The 23070-nt window shown below is 43.0% G+C and overlaps 1 protein-coding gene and 1 pseudogene across 2 annotated transcripts in view; one reads left to right on the top strand and one right to left on the bottom strand.

The window, feature by feature from the left end:
* The first annotated feature begins 222 nt into the window (after nucleotides 1-222).
* Nucleotides 223-23070, top strand: part of cpne3 (copine III) — a 59655-nt gene continuing 36807 nt past the window's right edge. Inside the window, exon 1 of one of the 2 annotated variants that reach the window (XM_084702529.1) lies at nucleotides 223-696. The gene's annotated coding sequence lies outside the window, so the exon portion shown is untranslated. The remainder of the gene's footprint in view (nucleotides 697-23070) is intronic. The other variant, XM_084702530.1, reaches the window with a different exon arrangement.
* On the bottom strand, nucleotides 4718-13141 carry LOC146276194 (uncharacterized; annotated as a pseudogene).

Below are 23070 nucleotides of genomic sequence, written 5' to 3'. Positions count from 1 at the left end.
AACCAAACAATTTTTAGTTATATAACAGTTGAAATTACTTTCGAAAGAATCACTGTTGACGGCTGGCTGGACTAACGAACAAACCGCAACTTCCGCTACTCACCGGAAGTTGCACCCATAATCATGTCTACAGTAGACCCCTTCAGAATAAGGTGGATAAAGCCTTACACATTTTATATACTTGAGGTAGTGATTGGTATAGCAGCATTGATTAGCAGTATAGTTATCATTCCTTTACGTAATATAATGGCATAATAAATCATAAAAGGTTCATCGATATGTGAGGCATGTTTATTATTTTAACGATTGAAAACGGATGTATCACAGACCGCTATCGTATATGTCGTTCAACAGAGGCTAATTACGCTAACGACTCAGTCATCAAACGAAAATTGACTACTGTTTTCGAAAGTAAATGTACTAATAATATCAGCGTACATCGTATTGTATATTAAATCTCACAATTGTGTTTTTTATCACAATGTTAAATGAGCAATACTTTCAATTTTGCATTTGTTGACGCTTGGAACCCTCCGTTGTGATTACATTGAGAGCAGAACGTTTGTCCTCCCTACATTGAGAGCAGAACGTTTGTGGGTGGGTCCGTGTCTTGTAAGGTAGTAGCAGAAGGCAGAGTTTGTTTCTATTAGCCGTCCCTTCGCTACTGGTAGTAGGCTACTAGAGAAACGTCACTTGGTAAGTAGTTACGATGGTTAGCAATGACTTTGACTTTGAACTTTGGTCAACTGTGAACTGGTCAACTGTGAAAAGCACTATGTTAAGCATTATGTTATATGCCATATTAACTAGTTGAGCTATGCTGTTCTGATGTGCTTGCATTGTATGATGACGTGCTGGTAAATAATGTAGTACTGTAGTTACGGTTGCAACTGTAGCATCTGAACCTACTACCGTAAAATAATTTGGCTATGCCTCCGACTTATTTGCTTTGTACACATAGCTATGCATGTGATAAACAACAAATGTTATTATACTAGTAATACATGTTTTTTTTACATTACTGTTTAGCTTACATTGCTAGCCATCTTAGTACTAGAGCCTTTGCAAAAATACATTTTCCATTTGTTTTCCGGTTTTCTTAAATTAGTCACCAGGATATATTTTTTCCCCCCCGCACTCGGTGCACTGATAATAAGAACTAAGCCATGTCTTTGGAACCATACAAAGAGGTGATTTGTGTTTGTGACATGATACTAAACACAAAATGTACATAGAAAAAATTGCAGATCAATTGCAATCTCAACTTGGTGTCGGGCGAGGTTGTTCGCAAGGAGTTTCAGAAGATGTTGTGCCAGTCACAGTCTGAGACGGGAGGTTTCTGACTCCCAGCTAGACACAGCTATATTGACAGCAGTACAATAAGTAAATAGATGTTATAGTTATTAATATCCTTATAGGGAAATGTCTTAATATTGGCCAAGGAGTCTTATCTCCACAAAGCTGTCGGCCCTTTTCATCAGCCCCAGTGTTGTGATATCAGATGCACGGCTGCCATGAATGGCACCCCCTCGCGGTAGCGGCGCGAACCACTTGAAACCAGAGCCGTATAAAAAGAGAGTTGTGACACTTCCATAGACTCCCATTGTTATCGAAGAATGCGGAAGTAATGCGTGTCACATGCGACCTATCCACCTTATTCCTAGCTCCAGGGCTCCGGACTAACTTTTTTTACTAGGAGCACAATAGCCCCTGACTGAAAATTTTAGGAGCGCAAGCAGAACATTTAGGGGCACACCTTATATATTGACCTGCAATGCATTTATTAATGTAACTAGAGAGGGTACAATTTAGTGGCAATGGTTTAGACCCCTTTTAGGAGTGCTCAAGCACCCCTAAATTTAATCTCAGCACCCCTAAAAATAATATATTTTTTTAAATATATTGTTTATTATCATTTGATGCTGGTAGTTAATGAAGAAAGGGACATCCTTTGTGTTTTCATTCAATATTTTGCATACTAATACATAAATGTATCAATTGTTATCCAGTGAAATTAGGGATTTAGATTAGCAAGGGGGTTTACGTTTAGCACTTTTGCAAGGCACTGTATTCATGTCACATTCTCATTGGGGGCTGAGCCCCCCTAAAGGTCTGATCCTAGAATCGCCCGTGGGACAATTTCTGGGGAAATTGTGGGGTGTGCCTGCGTCGGTTGCAGATGGGTCAGTTTTTTTTACTGTCATTTTTACAACTGATATACAGCAACACACCATATAAGCTTGAGTTTAAATACATTATTTAATGTGACATTACGTACTGTACATGCAAGTCTTAGCTAAATGACTTAAATGTATCAGTCCTCCGACACCACAACACAATACTTGCTGAGTATAACAGCGCAAAAGCTCAAACACAGGCAGGGATACACTAGCAACGCTAGTGCTTAATAAGTATTTAGCTGCTAGGCTTCATGACGCCGGGTAAGAAGGGCTTGTGAGAACCCACTTGTCTGGCAGATTAAGACGTTCGTAGGAACCTTGCGAAAAATAGCCTAACCTTTCCAAGACTTTTAGCTAGGTTTATAGGTACCTAGTGAAAAATAGCCTTAACTTTCCGAGACTTTTAGCTACGGTACTAATACAGAAGGAACATTGATATCGCTGTCTGACTAGAACGTCGTATCTATGCGTTGTTGCTAACGTGTGCTGACATTGTGCACACCCAATGAATTCAAAATGTGTAGGTTGCACATGCGCGAGTGTTTGTAAGAAATGCTCGCACTGTCTCAAAAAATGGTGCAAAAAAAAAAATGCAGTCTGGAGCCCTGAGCTCCCATGATCCATTTTCTGAATTATGGGCGCAACTTCCGGGAGCCGGAGATTGCCATGGTAACGGCCATAAAAAGTCACGCTAATTCTCTGTCAGCGCTTGGGAAATAAAACATGTGGGAACACAGCCTGTACACCTCAAACAGGACAATGTGATCAAACCTCTGCCTTCTACTATCGAGGGATGGGAGGTCTTTTGTAGCCCAAACACAAAGTAGGATGCGGATTTCCTCCGTCAGCTTTTTGTCCACAAAATGAAATGAGTAGATACACATACGATACATTGTTTTGGGTGGTCTCTTCAAGGCTAAGTTTTTTAGCTACATTATTTTGTATTCCTCATCCGTTGGCAGGCGGGTCATAAATAAGGTTTCTAAAAAAGCAGTTTTATAAAGTGTTTTCAAAATGGATTTCATGCATATTTTTACATCTGGAGCAGTGTGTCTAAGCAACTTTTGTTATTTAAATAAAATTTCAAAGTGGTTAAATTCCTTTTTTTCCTGTATTTTTAACTTCACTACCCAAAATATGTAAGGTGGCGCAACCGAATATTTGTTAATATATATTGATTTTCCGAATATTTATTTTAAGTGAATTATTTTCACAAGTATCCATTAGAATGTCTATAGTCCCTAACACATAATTTTTAGTTGGTGTTTTGTATTTCTAACAATTTAAGATTATTAATTGGTTAGATTTAATAATTTACATGGTCGCACCACCTGACTATTATCAGTTGTGCCACCTGACAACATTAGTAATGACAGAAAATATGCTGAATAATATATTTTTAAATTTCAAATACACAATAAGTGTTTAAGTCAACAGTTAAGTCAAAGTTGTAAATTGGTCAAAAACAGGATACATCGCTATACAATAGATGCAATAGATTACATTGATACATTGTAATGGATTGAACAACAAATTCATGTTTTAGTTTGATTCACTGGAAAATAAACATCAGCTTCAGTTTAATCATAAAATTAATTTGAAATAAGCGTCATAAAAAGTATTCCTAGATTTTTAAATATTAAATTCATGGCAAATGGAATGCAATACTATGTAATAACTACATACTATTTTTTGCAATTGTGATTTAACAACAATATAGTCATGTTTGACTACTAATAAAAAATTAAAAAAATACTGTTTGTTTGTTAAACACTGTTAGAGAGCTAATATCCTATTTTGTGTGCTTACAAAAGCAGTCTCAGTCTGCATGAGTTAGCTCGGTGAAAGGGGTTATAACATGCAGAAAAACACGATTGTCAGCTTTTCATTTGAGAACATTTACATTGTGTTGTGAAGAGTGTATTGTGAAAATTAACATTGTGTAGCGTCCGTAATGTCACATCCATATAACACATTATTAGAGTTTTTAAAAGCAACAAACGGGCAAGATTTGGTACAATATAATTTCCTTCAGCATACTGGATCAGAGATTCATATTTTAGCCTCAGAAATGTCATATTACATTTTGATTTTAATACAGTTATTGCCATTTCTGGTCAATCAAAAATCAATATATTAGGAAGCAGTAAGTTCCATGCAAAAATCTAACACAGATTTCTATTCAAATGTAACAGATTTTAGTAAAGCAAACATAATTTCATCCATGGTATTTTGTAAACATTTCATTTTCAAAACATCAAAGTTTACTACTTCAACTTATACTGATGGGACCATTGGGATTGGGTATAGGCATTTCTTTAACCCCAGGAACTTTTTAACTTTTCCCAGTTATTTTTGCTCAACTTAGAGCAGCGAGAGGTTGCTGGCTCAGGTTCTGAAATCACTGACTGGACATCCTTCTTTAAGTAGAAAATGGCATCAGGAGTTTTTGGCCACTTGATTAAGTTCTTATTTCCTGACTGCCACATGGCATTGACTCATGGAAGGTTATTATCACAAACTTTCCACATAAGTTCTCAAGACTCTTGTTCCATTGGTGGCTCAGAATTTGTTGACCCATCCTCAGTGTGGCATTTGGTGTCTATCAGGTCAACTTTTACTGGCTGGTAGCATAAGCAGGTCTTAATTTCTGAATGCTTGCAGAAGCACGACACCTCCCTATGGCTTATCTGTGCAGCTTGTGAAGACAAAACCTGGTGGATCTTTAAGGTGCCCTTCACAGCCATCATCTTCCCTGGAATCAGCTCATCATACTTTTGTATTGCCTCTTCGCTTATCCAGTGATGATGAATGCTTGATCCTGACTTTTTGGCCAGCGTTTTGTACAAATCCTGTGGAGTCTGCAGCTCGCCTCCTCGTAGAACGTATTGATCGGCCTCCGTCTTTACTTGCTGCAGGGTCGGAATTGACACATTCCCTGTGGCGAGCAGTCTTTACCTTTGGCAGTGGCATCTGATAAAATGGATTAAAATAAATTATTATTAATAAAATGTTACGTTTATGTATTTTTCTCATTATATTGTACAAATACTGATCATTAACCGTTGTCTCTGAAATACATGAAAACATTGTGAAAAGCCTTAAAATCTTGTTTATTGAATATAAAAATGAATTACTATTTGTATAAAAACCATCAAAAGAATAGAAGAGCACAAAACCTATTGATATTGGATATATATCAGTCTTTGAAGGCATAATTTAATGGTCGCACCACATGATATTTGGTCGTACCACATGATTTTTTTTAATTCAGTCAAAATGTACAGGCACAGCATTGGCCACCTAAATGAAACTAGCTAGTTTCGCACAGAAGGCCACTATTGATATTTTCTATCAAAACATCAATTTGTAAATATAAATGAACATTTATTGTCTTTTTGAGATCATACCACATGACATCCTAAAGTGGAAACTACATACCAGCCATTCAAAAAGTTACTTTCTTCAAAATATGAGAGAGGGTTACAAACCTGCTTGTTGCTTTCAAGGGTCCTTTGCAAACTGATGTATGATGCAACTTCCTGTCTTTCAGTGGAATTCAAAATAAAAGCTCCAAAATTGTCATTTCTTGATGGTCGCACCGCATGACCTTTCATAAAATGGACATACTCGGACAAAGTTTGTTTGTATATTATAACAGAAATATAAATAAAAGACCACTGTAATTTCATATAAGACTACAAAACACTTTGGAAATTATGCCAAACAAGGCAGAAAATACATTTTAATACATTATGACCACATTTCCAGAAGTTTCCAAAATAGCACTCCGGTCCGGTCGCACCACATAATATTTTGACACTTTCAGTGACAAAAAAATGTGAAACTCGTGAACAAGACCCTGAGATACTTGAACTCCTCCGCTTGGGACAAGATCTCCTCCCCGACCCGGAGATGGCACTCCACCCTTTTCCGGTCGATAACCATCAACGCCCTGGCTGCACCTAGAAATTCTGTCCATATAAGTAATGAACAGAATCGGTGACAAAGGGTAGCCCTGGCGGAGTCCAACCCCCACCGGGAACAAGTGCGACTTACTACTGGCAATGCAGACCAAACTCTGGCACCGGTCGTACATGGACCGGACAGCCCCGATCAGGGAATCCAGTACTCCGTACTCTCGGAGCACCCCCCACATGAGCCCGCAAGGGACACGGTCGAACGCCTTTTCCAAGTCCACAAAACATGTGTAGACTGGTTGGGCGAACTCCCATGTACCCTCCAGGACTCTGCAGAGGGTATAGAGCTGGTCCACTGTTCCACAGCCAGGACGAAAACCACATTGTTCCTCCTGAATCCGAGGTTCGACAATCCGACTGACCCTCCTCTCCAGGACCCCTGAATAGACTTTCCCAGGGAGGCTGAGGAGTGTGATCCCCCTAAAGTTGGAGCACAACCTCTGGTCCCCCTTTTTAAAGAAGGGAACCACCACCCCGGTCTGCCAGTCCAGAGGCACTGTCCCCGATGTCCACGCAATGTTGCAGAGTCGTGTCAACCAAGACAGCCCTACAACATCCAGAGCCTTAAGGAACTCCGGGCAGACCTCATCCACCCCAGAGGCCCTGCCACCGCGGAGCTTTTCAACCACCTCGGCAACCTCAGCCCCAGAGATAGAAGGGCCCCCCCCAATGTCCCCAGACTCTGCCTCCAAGTCGTAAAGTGTGTTGGTGGAATTACATTACATTTACATTTTACATTTATTCATTTAGCAGACGCTTTTATCCAAAGCGACTTCCAAGAGAGAGCTTTACAAAAGAGCATAGGTCACTGATCATAACAACGAGATAGTCCCAAACATTGCAAGTAGCCAAAACATGAAGCATACATTGTGAAAAAGCTAAACAAGTGCCAAAAGGGAAGACCCATAAGAGCATGCAGTTATACAAGTTACAAATTAAAACAACATGAACCACAAAAGTGCAGAACTGTACCTGTAGAAGAACAATCAACAGTAAAATATTTCACAGCGAGTACAAGACTTAACTTTGTTATATCTAACCTAAAAAGAGCAACGAGTCACTCAATAAGAGTCTTTGTGATCCTGGAGGAAACTAACTAACAAGTCCAGCCAAGCATTCTTAAGTGCTGTTGTACAGGGGATGAGGGGGTCACCGTCGCAGATCCCAAGGTGATTGACAGATCGTGGGAGATGGAGGGTTTAGCCGGGATGATGAGAAGTTCTGTTTTGGCGAGGTTCAGCTGGAGGTGGTGCTCGGTCATCCAGGCGGAGATGTCTGCGAGGCAGGCTTCAATCCTAGCTGAGATCCCCGGATCGGTCAGGGGGAACGACAGGTACAGCTGGGTGTCGTCGGCGTAGCAGTGGTAGGAGAAGCCATGGGAGGTGATGATTGGTCCAAGTGAGGTGGTGTACAGAGAGAAGAGGAGGGGTCCGAGGACGGAGCCCTGTGGGACACCGGTGGAGAGCTGGTGAGGGTCAGACAGTTTGTCTCCCCAGGAGACCTGGTAGGATCTTCCCGAGAGGTAGGATGAGATCCACTGGAGTGCAGTGCCAGTGATGCCCATCTCAGAAAGTCTGTAGAGCAGGATCTGGTGGTTAACCGTGTCAAACGCTGCAGAAAGGTCCAGCAGAATGATGACGGATGACCTCGAAGCCGCTCTGGCAGACTGGAGGGCAGTGGTGACTGAAAGGAGGGCAGTCTCTGTGGAGTGGCCGGTCTTGAAGCCCGATTGGTTGGGGTCAAGGAGGTTGTTCTGAGAGAGAAAGTTAGACAGTTGGTTAGATACAGCAATGTCATTTTCAATGACAGATATTTGCACAGGCTGGTAGTGAACTGGGCTTGTGTTCAATTGTTTTAGAAAAGAAGGGTAGCAGTGATACCGGTCTGTAGTTCTGGAGGACAGCAGGGTTAAGGGAGGGTTTTTTGAGTAGAGGGGTAACTCTGGCCTGTTTGAAGGCAGAGGGGAAGGTGCCAGAGGTAACAGAGGAGTTTAGGACATGGAGCAGAAAAGTTATGATAGAGGGGGAGATGGTTTGAAAGAGAGGGGAGGGGACAGGATCAAGGGGGCAGGAGGTGGGGCGATGAGAGAGAATGAGGTCAGAGAGCTCTGACTCGGACAAGGGAGAGAAAGAGTTTAGACATTTAGTTGGGTCAGTCATGAAAGGTGAGGGGGTAGGAAAGGTGGGTTTAGGGAACCGACTGCTAATGTTGGAGACTTTTTCCTCAAAGAAGGAGGAGAAGTCGTCTGCTGTCAGGGTGGAGGGGGGGGGGGGGTGGGGAGGTGGGTTAAGAAGGGAGGAGAAGGTAGAGAAAAGTTTGTGGGGGTTTGAAGCAGAGTTAATTTTGTTAAGAAAGTAGAGGGTTTTAGCACCAGTTATGTGAGAAGAGAAGGATTTAAAGAGGGAGTGATACTTATCAAGGTCCAGACCGTCTTTGGACTTGTGCCATCTCCTCTCAGCTGCTCGAAGGGTGGACCGCTCTTCACAAATAACATCCGTAAGCCACGGGCAGGAGGGAGAAGATCGTGCAGGCCTGGTTGACAAGGGACAGAGAGAGTCAAGTGATGCAGTTAAAGTGGTTAACAGGGTGTCAGTGGCAGTGTTAGTGGGGTGGGACGAGAACTCGTCAATGGGAGGGAGGATGTTACAACAGAGGAGAAATGGGAGGGGGATAGGGAGCGGAGGTTGCGGCGGAAAGTTACGAGGGGAGGGGAGGTGGGAGGGGTTGGAGGGAGAGAGACAGAGAATTTGATAAAGAAGTGATCAGAAATGTGCAGTGGGGTTACAGAGGTTAAGTCAGTGATACAATTATGTGTCAGGATGAGGTCTAGCTGTTTGCTGTCCCGGAGGTGGGAGTGGAAGCTCCTTCTGACAGGGGGTTCTGCCAGCCGTTCCCAGCAGACCCTCACATTACGTTTGGGCCTGACGGGCGTCCTCTCCCACCATCGAAGCCAACTCACCACCAGGTGGTGATCAGTTGACAGCTCCGCCCCTCTCCTCACCCGAGTGTCCAAGACATTCGGCCCCAAGTCCGACGACACGACTACAAAGTCGATCATCAAACTGAGACCTCGGGTGTCCTGGTGCCAGGTGCACATATGGACACCCTTATGCTTGATCATGGTGTTTGTTATGGACAAGCCGTGTCTAGCACAGAAGTCCAACAACAAAACACAGTTCGGCTTCAGATCGGGGGGGCCGTTCCTCCTAATCACACCCCGCCAGGTCTCACTGTCATTGCCCACATGAGCATTGAAGTCCCCCAAGAGGATGAGGGAATCCCCGGGAGGAGCGCTTTCCAGCCCCCCAGAGACTCCAAGAAGGATGGGGACTCTGAGCTGCCGTTTGGTGCGTAAGCACAAACAACAGTGAGGACCTATCCCCCCACCCGAAGGCGGAGGGAGGCTACCCTCTCGTCCAGCGGGGTGAACCCCAATTTACAGGCGCCGAACCGAGGGGAAACAAGTATTCCCACCCCAGCTCGGCGCCTCTCACCAAGGGCGACTCCAGAGTGGAAGAGAGTCCAGCCCCTCTCAAGGAGACTGGTTCCAGAGCCTATGCTGTGCGTTGAGGTGAGGCCGACTATATCTAGCCGGAATCTCTTTACCTCGCCCACCAGCTCAGGCTCCTTTTCCGCCAGCGAGGTGACGTTCCACGTCCCTAGAGCTAGCTTCTGCAGCCGAGGATCGGACCGCCAAGGCCCCCGCCTTTGACCGCCGCCCGTCTCACACTGCACCCGACCCCCATGACCCCTCCTACGGATGGTGAGCCCACTGGAAGAGGGTCCCACGTTGTTTCTTCGGGCTGTGCCCGACCCGGCCCCATGGGAAAAGTCCCGGCCACCAGGCGCTCACCATTGAGCCCCGGGCCTGGCTCCAGGGGGGGCCCCCGGTGACCCGCTTCCGGGCAGGGGCAACTGAGAACTGTTTGTATTCTTCATGGTAGGTTTTTGAGACACACTTTGTCTGGTCTTTCGCCTGGAACCTGTTTGCCTTGGGTGACCCTACCAGGAGCATAAAGCCCCTGACAACATAGCTTCCAGGATCACTAGGACACGCAAACCCCTCCACCGCGGTAAGGTGGTGACTCAGGGTGGTCCCTGAGTCACCAAGGACAATCCAACACATATTGGCCATTTTAAACTGTCAGGGACCTCAGTAGCATGTGGAAGATCCACACGCAGCCACAACAGCTTGGCACCTCCTCCTCATGCTGGTCACCAGCCTGGTCAGACACTGCTTTGGGATGGCAAGTCAGCCAACATGTTTGCATTGGTCACTCTGGCACGTATAGCACGCCCAAGCTGATCCCACTTGAAGCTCAAAACAAGAGTGAATACCAACAGAAGAATATTGCAGGGGATTTTGGCACATTTTGGGCCGCTACCCACACGGTTGCTCATTCCACGAATGCAAGATCCTTACAAGTTGTAGCCTACTTCGTTGTAAAGGTGACTAATCAGGCAATCCAATTATAAGAGATATTGTTGAATATTGTTATTGAAGGGGAGGAATAATCAACTGAAATAACGTTTCCGAAATGTTTTGAGGAGTTGAGATCTAGAAATAGAAGACATCATGCTATGGACTAGCTATGGGCTAACTTGCCATTCTCACTTGTAAAATCCCCCCAAGATCATCCCAAATTAACTATTTTCCCCGACGTTGTAAACACATTTCCAATTAGATGTCCCACGTTTTGATGGGACTAATAGAGCCCATATTAGACATTCTCTGGTACTAGCCTAGTGTTTATTTCTAATCGATTTCAATGGTCTCAAAGCGGGTTTTGGTCTGTTGTCTCCCCAATGTGACGTCATACAATGCATTGTGGGGGGAAAGAAGAAACATTGCAAAAAGTACCTACTTTTTCGTATTATATTCCGTTTTGTGACACCCAACAACATCAAATACAATGGATAACAGTTTAAATTAGGGCTGTCAAGCAATTAAAATATTTAATCGCGATTAATTGCTAACTATTTAATTTGTTAAAATTGTACCCCAATAAATTATATTTAAAAAAAAACATTAACAGGGTGTACTTAAAAACTTGAGGGACACCGGTGGAGAGCTGGTGAGGGTCAGACAGTTTGCCTCCCCTGGAGACCTGGTAGGATCTTCCCGAGAGGTAGGATGAGATCCACTGGAGTGCAGTGCCAGTGATGCCCATCTCAGAAAGTCTGTAGAGCAGGATCTGGTGGTTAACCGTGTCAAACGCTACAGAAAGGTCCAGCAGAATGAGGACTGCTGACCTCGAAGCCGCCCTGGCAGACTGAAGGGCAGTGGTGACTGAAAGGAGGGCAGTCTCGGTGGAGTGGCCGGTCTTGAAGCCCGATTGGTTGGGGTCAAGCAGGTTGTTCTGAGAGAGAAAGTTAGACAGTTGGTTAGATACAGCAATGTCATTTTCAATGACAGATATTTTCACAGGCTGGTAGTGAACTGGGCTTGTGTCATTGTCACTGATGACTGTAAGGAGGGCCAACGCAACACCTCCAAACTCTGGCTCAATGGACTCTTCCTGTATGAATGAGAGATACATTATAAACTAATCCCTTCTTTTTTTTGGTTGACAAATTATCTCCTGCACTAAGGTATGATAGTCATGAACTAGATTCAATGTTCTACAAAGCCAATATGATACTGTTATGTAGTCATATTAACAGAAAGTGCAAAAACATTTGTATTTTGATGAATGTTCACAATATAAGTGCTACTGTTAATTATTCAGAGACTCACTGTGCAGGTTCTGAAAAATCCAGAGACTTCCTCACGCAGATACACAGGGAGGGCATGGAGAACAGTGGTACGCGTGGTGTGGATGTCATGCAATTCCTTTAACAATAAAAATAGAAGTTGAAGATGTTGACCTGCTTTTAAACCGTCCAATCAGAACATGTCCACAATATTCACATCACATGTTCACATCTTTAATGCAATCACACAAATAGCTAAAACAACGTGACTTGTGAGTGCTAATTGACTGTAGACCAATTGTAGAACTGAAAAGCTAATTTGAATAATTTAAAATATACAACATTAGAGCTTCAATCTATGAAATGTATAATCTCTTCACCTGGGCATCATGGACTTTGAAAATTTTGGCCAAAGCATCTGCCGTCTTCCCAGTCTTGGATGCCTTCTGTCTGAATAAGTTGATCAGTCGAGGAAGATGGCGATCAAGCTCAGTGTAGAATGTGTTGGGCAAGTTCTGGTTTGTAATCCGTTGGAATTCTGCATACACCTACATTTAAAAACAGAGCAAAAGGACACTACAGCTATATCAATTAGTCAGTTCAAAATTACTCAAAAGTGAGTTTCTTTCCCACAAATTGTTATTTGCTCCTCCATACATTCCATAAGGAGCTGATGAGCCCATTAATAGCCACAATATGAAAGAACCACAACTATCACTTTAAACTACATAGAATATGCCATACTTTATCATCAAATGAAAAACTGGAAAAAGAGGAGTAATCCATATTACCTCAGACTCCATTTTGAGAGCAGGCCAAAGGTCCATGAGCTCATTTACTGGTGGGCCTGTATTCACTATGTTCTGTCGCCGCAGGGCAAACGTGGTCTGCATTCTTTCTAATGAGGGGTAGGTTCTTCTCAGTCTTCTTTACTTCGTCATCAATTTTCTGCCTCAAGTGCTCAAGACTTGTGGGATCTTCACCTTGCGGAAAGTTGGGTAGAAAGTTGACCTCTGCTCGTGTGGGTCTTTTTATGTTGGAGTGTGTAGGTTCTTTGCCAGGATTTCCTCTACTTCCTTTTCCAGCATTTACTGTGACCTCCTAACATCCAGCGCGTCTCATCTTGGTCCTGTAGTTGCCCATTTTAAACTTGATGCTGTTCTTCCATCCATTGCATCCAGTTTCCGATCCTACTTCCTGAAGGCAAGGATGCTTGGCCACAAGAGCCTCAGCTGCCATTGTGATGTCTCTATCACTTGGATAAGCCTTGAAGCCATACATGGAAGATGCAAGCTTTTCTAATATATCATGCTTTAAGTCTCTAGTCAACTTCAGGTGTTTGTTGTTTTTCTCAAATTCGTTATTTCCTTCTCTAAATTTAAGCTGGAATTCAAATGAAAATAGGGGAATTGGAAAAGGACCTGAAGGCCATCTGCTAAGACGTTCTGGAGATGACAGACTTGAAAGTATTTCAGTGGATGTAAGAGAGCTGGTATCTTCATCAACAGAGATCTGGGGGGTATTCGTCGTAGCTCGCTAAGCGGTTTAGCAAGCTAATTTTCAGGCTAAGATAAAAAACGCCCCTCTTTTTGGTTCGTGGAACTAACTTTGTATAAATCACCATGGTAACATATCAATTAGCACTAACCTGCTCCAGAGCAGGCTAACATAAGTGTATCTGGATAAGCTTGCCACACCCCCGGAAAATAATTGGCAGCTCCCTTTTTGAGAGACCCAGCTGACCAAGGAGATATATTCTAGTTCGATTAGCTTTCCATACCAATAGAGTTCTTCACGATCGCCAGGATCCTTTATTTCACACGGATGAGTTCTTGTTTGAGCGATATCGATTCAGCCGACAAGGACTCATTTATTTGCAAGCCTTCTCGGGCTGTACATTGCGAATATCACACGCCGCAACAAGCTTTATGCTTTATGAGCTTATGCTGCTGTATGTGAATTGTGAATATGTAATGCAATGTTTTAAGAAATGTCTTGTCTTATCTGTGTGCCTGTGCTTTTTATGTTTCACTGTGGGAGAGTGGGAAACGTCATATCGATTCCTTTTTTGTGTCTTGACATGAGAAACAATTGACAATAAAGCTACTTGAAACTTTTACTGTGCTTCAGATTCTATGCATAGCCTTGAGGTTTTTTTGCATCAGGTACATTTTTATACAGTATGCGATGTAGAAAACATTGGCAAAGCCACAGCATGGGTTGCTGTAAGAAAAGTAGGCTATTGGCGCTTAAACAGCTGAGGAATCAATTCATCATATTCCCTGGCCATGTACCAGTCAATGAAATCAAAGAGGGATTTACACATAGGCCTACATGCATATACACATAGATAGTACATGATATAAGCGCTTTCAGTAGGCCTATATATATCCTCATAGGTGTCAATGAATTCGTACCAATTAGATACTCTTTGGCCTTGTTTTTATATTTATTCTGAAAGAGTTGATATCATTATTTTCGCTAGCAAGATCTCATTCGATGATTAATTTCCATTAAGCCTACTGCCAGTAGGCACGTTTAAAGAAATGTGATCTGATTGATTGGGGTAATAAGGCACTAAAGATGAGCCTAAAGCTACATTTTACAAAAATACGCATTTAGTTTATCGGCAATTTTTGTTGCCAAGCTGCCTGTCTTGCTCTGGCAGCGGTGGCGGTGTTTGACTTAGCCATGATAATATGCTTATTGTCTTTGTAGAGACTTATTATAATAGTTTGCTCAGATGGCGAGAATATCACCGCTCTCTCTTTCGTATTTTACGCCATCATACCGTTTGAAAATCACGGTGTTGGTGATCGACCTTTCCTGCCTTTCGAAGTAGGACGTGCTCGTGCACTAGCCTGATTGAAATTAACCAAATGATTTGGATGCAGGTCAGCCGTCGGGGCTGGGACAATTGATTAACTTAGCTTCAACCCTTACGACGAACGGGCCTATGCACAACAGCCTTTAGTGGCAACTCTTCGATATCGGAGACGGATGTAAGTTTTCCATCAAAGTCTAGATCTTCATATTGTAAACTAAAATCAAAGTATATTTTCTTTTCTTTTCAACTGTTCTTTTATAATCCTTATCAATGCATCAACAAAGGCTGGTCGTGTACTCAGTTTAATCTTTCTTGCCTGATCTGGCTGGACAACCCGAAGGATCATGGGTTGTGGGGACGCATCTGCCATTGTGCTATCAAAACAAGACAATTAAGATGTTATGATAATGAACTGCTCGATTAGAGTAATAAATAAAGATACAATGATTTATTAATAAAGAAATACTCACCATAGGCTAGTCTGAGTTCTCTTTCACCTGGATAAAGTGCTTGGGAGTCAGCAGCAGCAAGCCATCTATCTTATATCCTAAAGTGGAAAAGTATAATTGAGATCAGATTGAAGATGGATTGACAGTCTTGTACGAGTGGCTGACAGCTCATAGGACCTAAGATGTTCTACATACCAGGACTCATAATCAGAACAAAGAAAAGAAACATTGTGATTCATAAGGTAGATCTGTTCTATTTTGCTAAATTTGGATAGTCCATTACTAACTCCAACAGACAGAAACATTCCACAGACATAATCTGTGCCATCAACGATCACCTTTGATGTTTGGTAGATTGTGTCACTAGTTGTTTGTGTTTTAATTTGTGCATAGCTACTTCTGGTAGAGCTGAAACCAGAACAGAGTCAACTCTGGATGCTTGTGTTCTTGGCTAACTGCCATTGTCTTTAAAATATTTTTGAAGTTTTGAGTGTCATGCACTACTCTTTTGAAAAAGCGATGTTTGGCCTCAAACTGCATGGTCCAAACATGCAGCAGGGGCCCAAAGCACTTGACTAGGGTGGGATAATGCTCAACATGATGTTTAGGACGAAGCTTAACCTCAGGGAAGACCTCTAGTAGTACCCGCCTATGATCACTGATTTTGCACTCAAAATAGTCTAAGGTTGCATTCGTATAAGATGGACGCAGAGCTAACTCCACCAACTCTTTCAATTCCATCAAAACTGCCCATGCACCTTCACCCTCTGGTACTACACCACCTACAAGCAATGGAAGCACAGTGTGGCATTTTCAATGCTATTGCCACCTATTGTTCCTCGAGACTGTCTTTGGAATTGGGTGAGGTTTATCCACTTTATCAGTGTGCTGATATGGGAATGATACAATCTTTTGGTTCAAAGACTCCAGAGTGAAGTACTTGAGCCGGATCAGCTCCTTAATGCAAAGAGAAAGCTCCACAGGAACGATCCCTTCCAGAAGATCATGCAAGATATCTGGAGGAAATCCTGTGATTGGATGGAATACTAAGTGGAACAGAATTTAAATAAAATATACTATAAAATAAAATATAAGTTGGCGTAATTTACAATATAAAATACAAATATTACAGGAGATACAAATGGTACAGATACAGTATTGTTATGTAGTGCAAATGCAAATGGTTTTAAGACATGAAGTCATTAAAGTCAGTGTGAACTCTTGGCCTTGTTAAGGAGGCCAACAGCGGAAGGGAAGAATCAGTTTTGTGGCGTGAGGTTTTGGTCCTGATGGACCGCAGCCTACTGCCGGAGGGGAGTGACTGAAACAAGGAGTGTCCAGGGTGGGAGGAGTCGGCCACAATCTTCTTTGGTCGCCTCAGGGTCCTCGAGGTGTGCAGCTCCTCGAGGGAAGGCAGATTGCAGCCAATCACCTTCTCTGCAGTGCAGATGATACGCTGCAACCTACTCTTGTCCTTGGCAGTGGCAGTAGCGTACCAGATGGTGATGGAGGAGGGAAGGATGGACTCAATGATGGCTGTGTAGAAGTAGACCATCATTGTCTTTGGCAGGTTGAATTTCTTCAGCTGCCGCAGGAAGTACATCCTCTGTTGTGCTTTTTTGGTGAGGGAGCTGATGTTCAGTTCCCACTTGAAGTCCTGGGAGAGGATAGTGCCCAGGAAGCGTAAGACTCCACAGTGTTGACTGGGGAGTCACACAGGGTGAAGGGGGTGAGAGGGGCTGTGTTCTTCTTGAAGCCCACAACCATCTCCACTGTCTTGCGAGCATTGAGCTCTAGGTTGTTCTGGCTGCACCAGGTCACCAGGTTGTCCGCTTACCACCTATAATCAGACTCGTCTCCACCAGAGATGAGACCAATGAGGGTGGTGTCGTCTGCAAACTTCAGGAGTTTGACGGACGGATGACTGGAGGTGCAGCTGTTGGTGTACAGGGAGAAGAGCAGAGGAGAAAGGACGCAGCCCTGAGGAGATCCGGTGCTGATAGACCGGGAGACTTGTGTCACAAACAAGATCCTGGCGTAGGATGCTGGGGAGTCCAGGTGCTGTAGGGTGAAGTGGAGGGCCATGTTAACTCCATCGTCCACAGACCTGTTGGCTCTGTAGGGTTAGGGTTGCAGGGGGTCCAGTAGAGGGTCTGTAAAGGATTTAAGGTGTGCCAGCACCAGGCGCTCGAAAGACTTCATTACCACAGAGGTTAAGGCGACGGGTCTGTAGTCATTAAGTCCTGTTGGCCTTGGCTTTTTGGGCACAGGGATGATGGTGGGGGACTTGAGACAGGCTGGCACATGGCATGTCTCCAGGGAGGTGTTAAAGATGTAGGTAAATACCGGAGACAGCTGGTCAGCACAGTTCTTGATGGTGGCTGGAGAGACAGAGTCTGGCCCAGCTGCTTTACGGGGGTTCTGTCTCTTGAACAGTTTGTTCACTTCTCTCTCCTGAATGGAGAGAGTCGTCACTGTAGAGGGGGGGAGGGCGGAGGCCTCACAGGTGGAAAGGGGTTGTTCAGGAATGTCCAATTGTCTTTCAAATCTACAGTAGAACTCATTCAGGTCATTGGCCAGGCGGGAGTTGTTAGTGGAGAGGGGGGCTCTGGGCTTGAAGATGGTAATCTGCCTGAGCCCTCTCCAGACGGAAGCAGAGTTGTTAGCAGAGAATTGATGATGTAGTCTCTCCGAGTACAGTCGTTTAGCATCTCTCACCGCTTTGCTAAACCTGTTCTTAAGACAAGTGAAGTACAATAGTGCAATGTTGCTGAAAGTAACAGTGTGTAAAGTGACTAGTGAGAAGTGTATCAGTGTCCATATCAATGTCTATTCAGAAGCCTGATGGCACTTGGAAAGAAATTGTTGGAAAGAAACAGTCTGCGTGAGCGAGACCGAATGCTTCGGTATCCCCTGCCAGAAAGCAACGGGATAAAAAGACTGAATGAGAGTCAGTAAGACTCTTAGAGTCCTTCCAGCTTTTTTCAGGCATCGTGTGTGGTACATGTCCTGTAGGGCTGGGAGCTTCCTGCCGATGATGAACTCAGCAGAATGGCTTTGTCAACCAACAACAAACCACCTATGTGTGAAGTCGATTTGGAGACATTATTCTACATAATTATTCAGTATTTTTTACAATAAATGTCCCCCCAAATGATACACATACTTTTTGTTTTAAGTTAAGTGATGTAGTACAACCAGCAGGGGGGCTTTTATGTGTGGAGTAGTTTTGGATACATTACGCTTTGTAATTATGACATATATTTAACATCAAAATTAAGTTTATGCTTATTTTTGAAAAGTAAGTGCTGTAGTACAACCATCAGAAGCCGAGTGCACCAGCTTGGTGTAAAAAAGTTGGTCTTAACTCCTACATTGGTCTTACCTGAGTCCGACTTTGTGATTTGAATTTACACTGAGTGCACCAAGCTTGACAGAACACGGTCGTAGTTACGCCTGGTTTTAAAGGTCACCTGACATGAAAACTTCATTTTAGGAGGTTATTTAACATTAATATGAGTTCCCCTAGCCTGCCTTTGGTCCCCCAGTGGCTAGAATTTTTGATAGGTGTAAACCAAGCCCTGGGTGTTCTTCTTCGCCTTTGACAAAATGAAGGCTCAATTGCTCTGTTTGAAAATCTCCTCCTAGTGACGTAGATTGGAGCAAGGTTACCTCCCCTTTCTCTGCGTTGCCCGCTCAGATCATCTGGCCCGCCCATGAGAAACTGAGCTACCACCGTGCGAGGGCGAGTGCGATATCGGTTTTTCCTGGAGAGGCATCATGGCGATCAAACAAAGGAAGCATAACAGTTGCTCAGTGCTTGGATGTACAAATGCAAGCACAAATCTTTTTTTAGTTCCTTCATTTGAGCCTCTGCACAACCAGTAAAATTAATTATATTTTTGTTGGAAATGCGCCCACACAACTTCCCAAAGTTTTGTATGTCTGCACCAAACATTTCAGCCACTACTGTTTCCTCAACTTGAGCCAACACAAAGCTGGCCTTGCTGAAATTACATTATGGATCATTACTAAATCTCCTTGGTCAAGCTACAAACCTTGGACAAGTAAGTTAACTAACGCTATATAATTTTGTTTTTACTGTATATGGTTATCTAGCTTGCTACCCTTAGAATGTGGCTGTAACATTGCCTCTGCAGCTAACAGCCGACTTACTGTTGCTAATGTAAAGATAGGTGGCATCAAGTGTGTGTGTGAATACACACACTGTACAACGCTGTAACGCCAGTGTTGTACACTTCTATGTTATTTGGATAACCGTTATGCTGTTGGTGTTATGGCGTGCGCGATATCTGCCTTTCCCTCATAGAAATTATCATGAGTGTGCACCTCTGCAAACTAGGGTGATCAGATGAGAATGGGCAAATTCGAAGCATCTTACAGCAACGGAGCTACAAGCTGTAGGTGGTGAATCGAAAGGCCAGAGACGCTTGGTGTTTGTCCCTAGCTTGGGAACCACAATTCAGTTTTGGTTAGATTCTCAGGGAGATAATTGACTCGTTAAAATCGACTCCAATTTTAGACAATGTGCACAAGTGCGTTACCTGTAACTTTGAGTGCTAAACAGTTAATGACATGAAACTCTGACGTAGGTAAAAATCGTCTGCTTGATCAGAGCACCGACCCTAAAGTATGCGTGTTCACTAATCAGTCGTTTATCTCTACTATAATATGGATTTAACCATAGTAGACCTAGTAGGATATGTAATCGATCACTCAGAGGCTCCGGTAAATTCCTTTGGAGCGTGGAGATCCACTGTAAGTGACTCAAAGGCCTTAAGTTAAAACCTACTCCATGTTTATAATCAGTTAGCCGCATCAACCAGACTAGATCTAAGTTTTCACCGCCGTAGCTTGATAGATACGTTTCTAGGAAAACAAGTAACTTCAAAATGCACACATTAATCGTTTTTTTTTTTTATAGTAAGATAATCAATGCAATGATAATGAAATATTATCAAATACAAAACATACCTTCAGAGCAATGGTTAACAAAGGTAGGCTATTCACAATGAAGACTGGGCGTCTAACGCACCGGAGCTGTATCGTAAACAGAACTCAAATTGATTGGTAAAAACTTCTTCCTATATACACCCAACCTGACTAAAATGGGTACAATGGTCATGTGACTGAAAAGTTGTCTAATGCATACAAATTCAAATAGGATCATTAATCAAGGCTGTAGTAGATCAAGTGGTGACTTTGCAAGACCAGGGTATATGTTAAACATATGTTGGTCAGCTGCAGGCACAAACTCTGTAAACCCTGTACATGTTACAGTATTACATTACATTTAGTAGACGCTCTTATCCAGAGCAACTTACAGTAAGTACAGGGACATTCCCCCCGAGGAAAGTAGGGTGCCTTGCCCATTTGGCACGGCGGGAAATCGATCCGGCAACCTTCTGTTTACTAGCCCAACTCCCTCACCGCTCAACCATCTGACTCCCAAATCTGACAATTAAAAGTATTACTAGAATGTATAAATAATATAAGAAACAAAAGCATATCAAAAATTACATTAAAAGCTGTTTAGAATGATATTTACAAGAACACAGCTTTTAATGATAATTATAGTCTTCCTCTGTCCACCTTCCTCTTCAACTGTTGAGATCACCTCTCCAGAGGTGGGTCATTGAGGTTTGATTGTCATTTTAGCATTCATGTAAATGACTGTCCCAGACGAGTGTCTGGGTGACCAGTGACAAAGGGGCTGCCAAAACAGCCCTACAGAGCCAGCTGAGTTACTGTCGCTAATGTAAAGGTAGATGGCATCAAGTGTGTGTGAATACAAACGCTGTAACGTGAGTGTTGTACACTTCTTTGTTATTTGGATAACCGTTCTGCTGTTGGTGTTATGGCTCGCAATATCCGCCTTTCACCTCATTGGAATGACTATGAGTGTGCACCTCTGCGAACCAGGGTGATCAGATGAGAATTGTTAAATTCGAGGCATCTTACAGCAACTGGGGCTACGAGCCATAGCAATACATCCGTTGTAAAAATTAGCGCATGTTGGCGCCCCATCTCCTGCTCATTAGCATTTAAAGCTACAGACACAGAAACAGTGCGTTTTGAGGAAAGCTCATTGAGGGACTGCTCGTAGTGGCTGTAATTATGCACCAAGGCTGAATTTCGGGAAAGATACTTCAGATACAGTAATAGGGACAGTGCCGCCGCTAGCCATTTTGGTGCCCTACGCATAATTCCTTTATGATGCCCCCCCCACCACCACCACCACCACCACCACAGCTGCCCTGTCAATGCATCAACATTCTGTGTTTGATATGATGCTAGTTACGGAGTTAATGCGAGCGCGCAATGCGCGCGAGCAACATTTTGGGGCCTTTAATTGAGTGCATAATAGTTTTTGGAGCATAAACAAAATATGTAAAATAAACAGCCGTTTTTCAATTGGTAAAACCTTGTCTAGTGAAGGTGATGTATTTGTCTCAATTTTTCAGCCCCACCCTTATGTTTCTTAGCATGGTTTTCCAAATGAATTATAAACATTTAAAACTGAAAGCATGCAGCCAAGGAGCTCTCCACCTTTATTAGCAATAACGTCAGCTAGTTCAAGGTGTATGCATAGGCTAACTATAAGTTAGCAGCACATTTCCCGTATTTAACAATAATTAAACATGGACTTACCTGAAAGTGATGCACGGGCATCATCTTGCAGTTTATTTCTTTTTCTGCCCCTGACTCCTGTTGTCTTTTTGAGGCCACTTTCGAAAAGTTTACCTAGCCTACTGTCAAAGTTCGTCAGGCCACTGAGATAGGAAAGGGCACCCACGGCGAGCTTGGAAAGTTGAGTGTGTATTTGTTTTTTGTGGGGTGGGGGGGGGCACCATCGTAACGTTTTTTAGCAATTAAATTAGTGCTGTCAGTTTAACGCGTTATTAACGGCGTTAACGCAAACCCAAATTAACGGCGTCAATTATTTTATCGCGCGATTAACGCTCTTTTTGGCCTAGCAAACTTTGTAGTTTTTTTCACATGCTGTTGCAACAACTACCGACTACCAACTACAACACCACACCGGATCTAGCTAGACCGGAAACAAAACAACAGGCACGCCAAACACCCGTTTGGCTTGCGAGCTGGCTAAAGAGTAGTAGCAGAGCCCGTTTACGGATATTAGACATTCTCTGGTAGTAGGCTAACGTTACGTTTTGAGTGGATGACGAGCGCGAGATGCCGAAATGGATGCCAATAAGATTCTGAATGGAAAGTTTGCTTTTAAAAAGTTGCCAAATGGTTCTATTGACAAGACCAGTGATCTGTGTGTTTTGTCGTTGTAAACTGAGCTATCATCGCAGCACGTCCAGTCTGAAATACCACTTGATGGCCAAGCACACAGCTGATGCGAATTCTCTGCCCCCTCGTCAAAGCCAGGCGATTGCAATGTTGTTTTCAATAAAAAAAATATTTGCACAAAGCAATCCGAACTACTTTTCTATGTTGATAAGAGCATTAAAATTTGAAAAAAGATTGGGACAAAAAGAAATCAGGGACATTTAGAATAGATAAAAATGTGCGATTAATTGTGATTAATCGCGAGTTAACTATGACATTAATGCGATTAATCGCGATTAAATATTTTAATCGTTTGACAGCACTAAATTAAATATGTCTCTTGTTTTGCCTGTTTTGTGATATACATGCCTAAAAGGTGCGTAATATTTATGTAGGCCTACTGAAATAATATCGGCATTATAATTATAATAACTATGATGATTTTTCAGTTGGCAATTTTTTGGTGCCTCCTCAGGACTTGGTGCCCTACGCACAGCACGTAGTGCGCTATGGGAGCGGAACGTAGTGCGCGTTATGGGAGCGGCGGCACTGAATAGGGAACCACTAACGCCTATATAAAAGTATCCAAAAACAGCATATCATGTGACTTTTAAGATGTG

This window comes from Hypomesus nipponensis, chromosome 8 (genome assembly GCF_054491055.1).
Source record: "Hypomesus nipponensis isolate SF chromosome 8, ASM5449105v1, whole genome shotgun sequence".
Lineage (NCBI taxonomy): Eukaryota > Metazoa > Chordata > Actinopteri > Osmeriformes > Osmeridae > Hypomesus > Hypomesus nipponensis.
The sequence above is the reverse complement of the archived record's forward strand: the minus strand, read 5'-3'. Positions and strand labels throughout refer to the sequence as shown.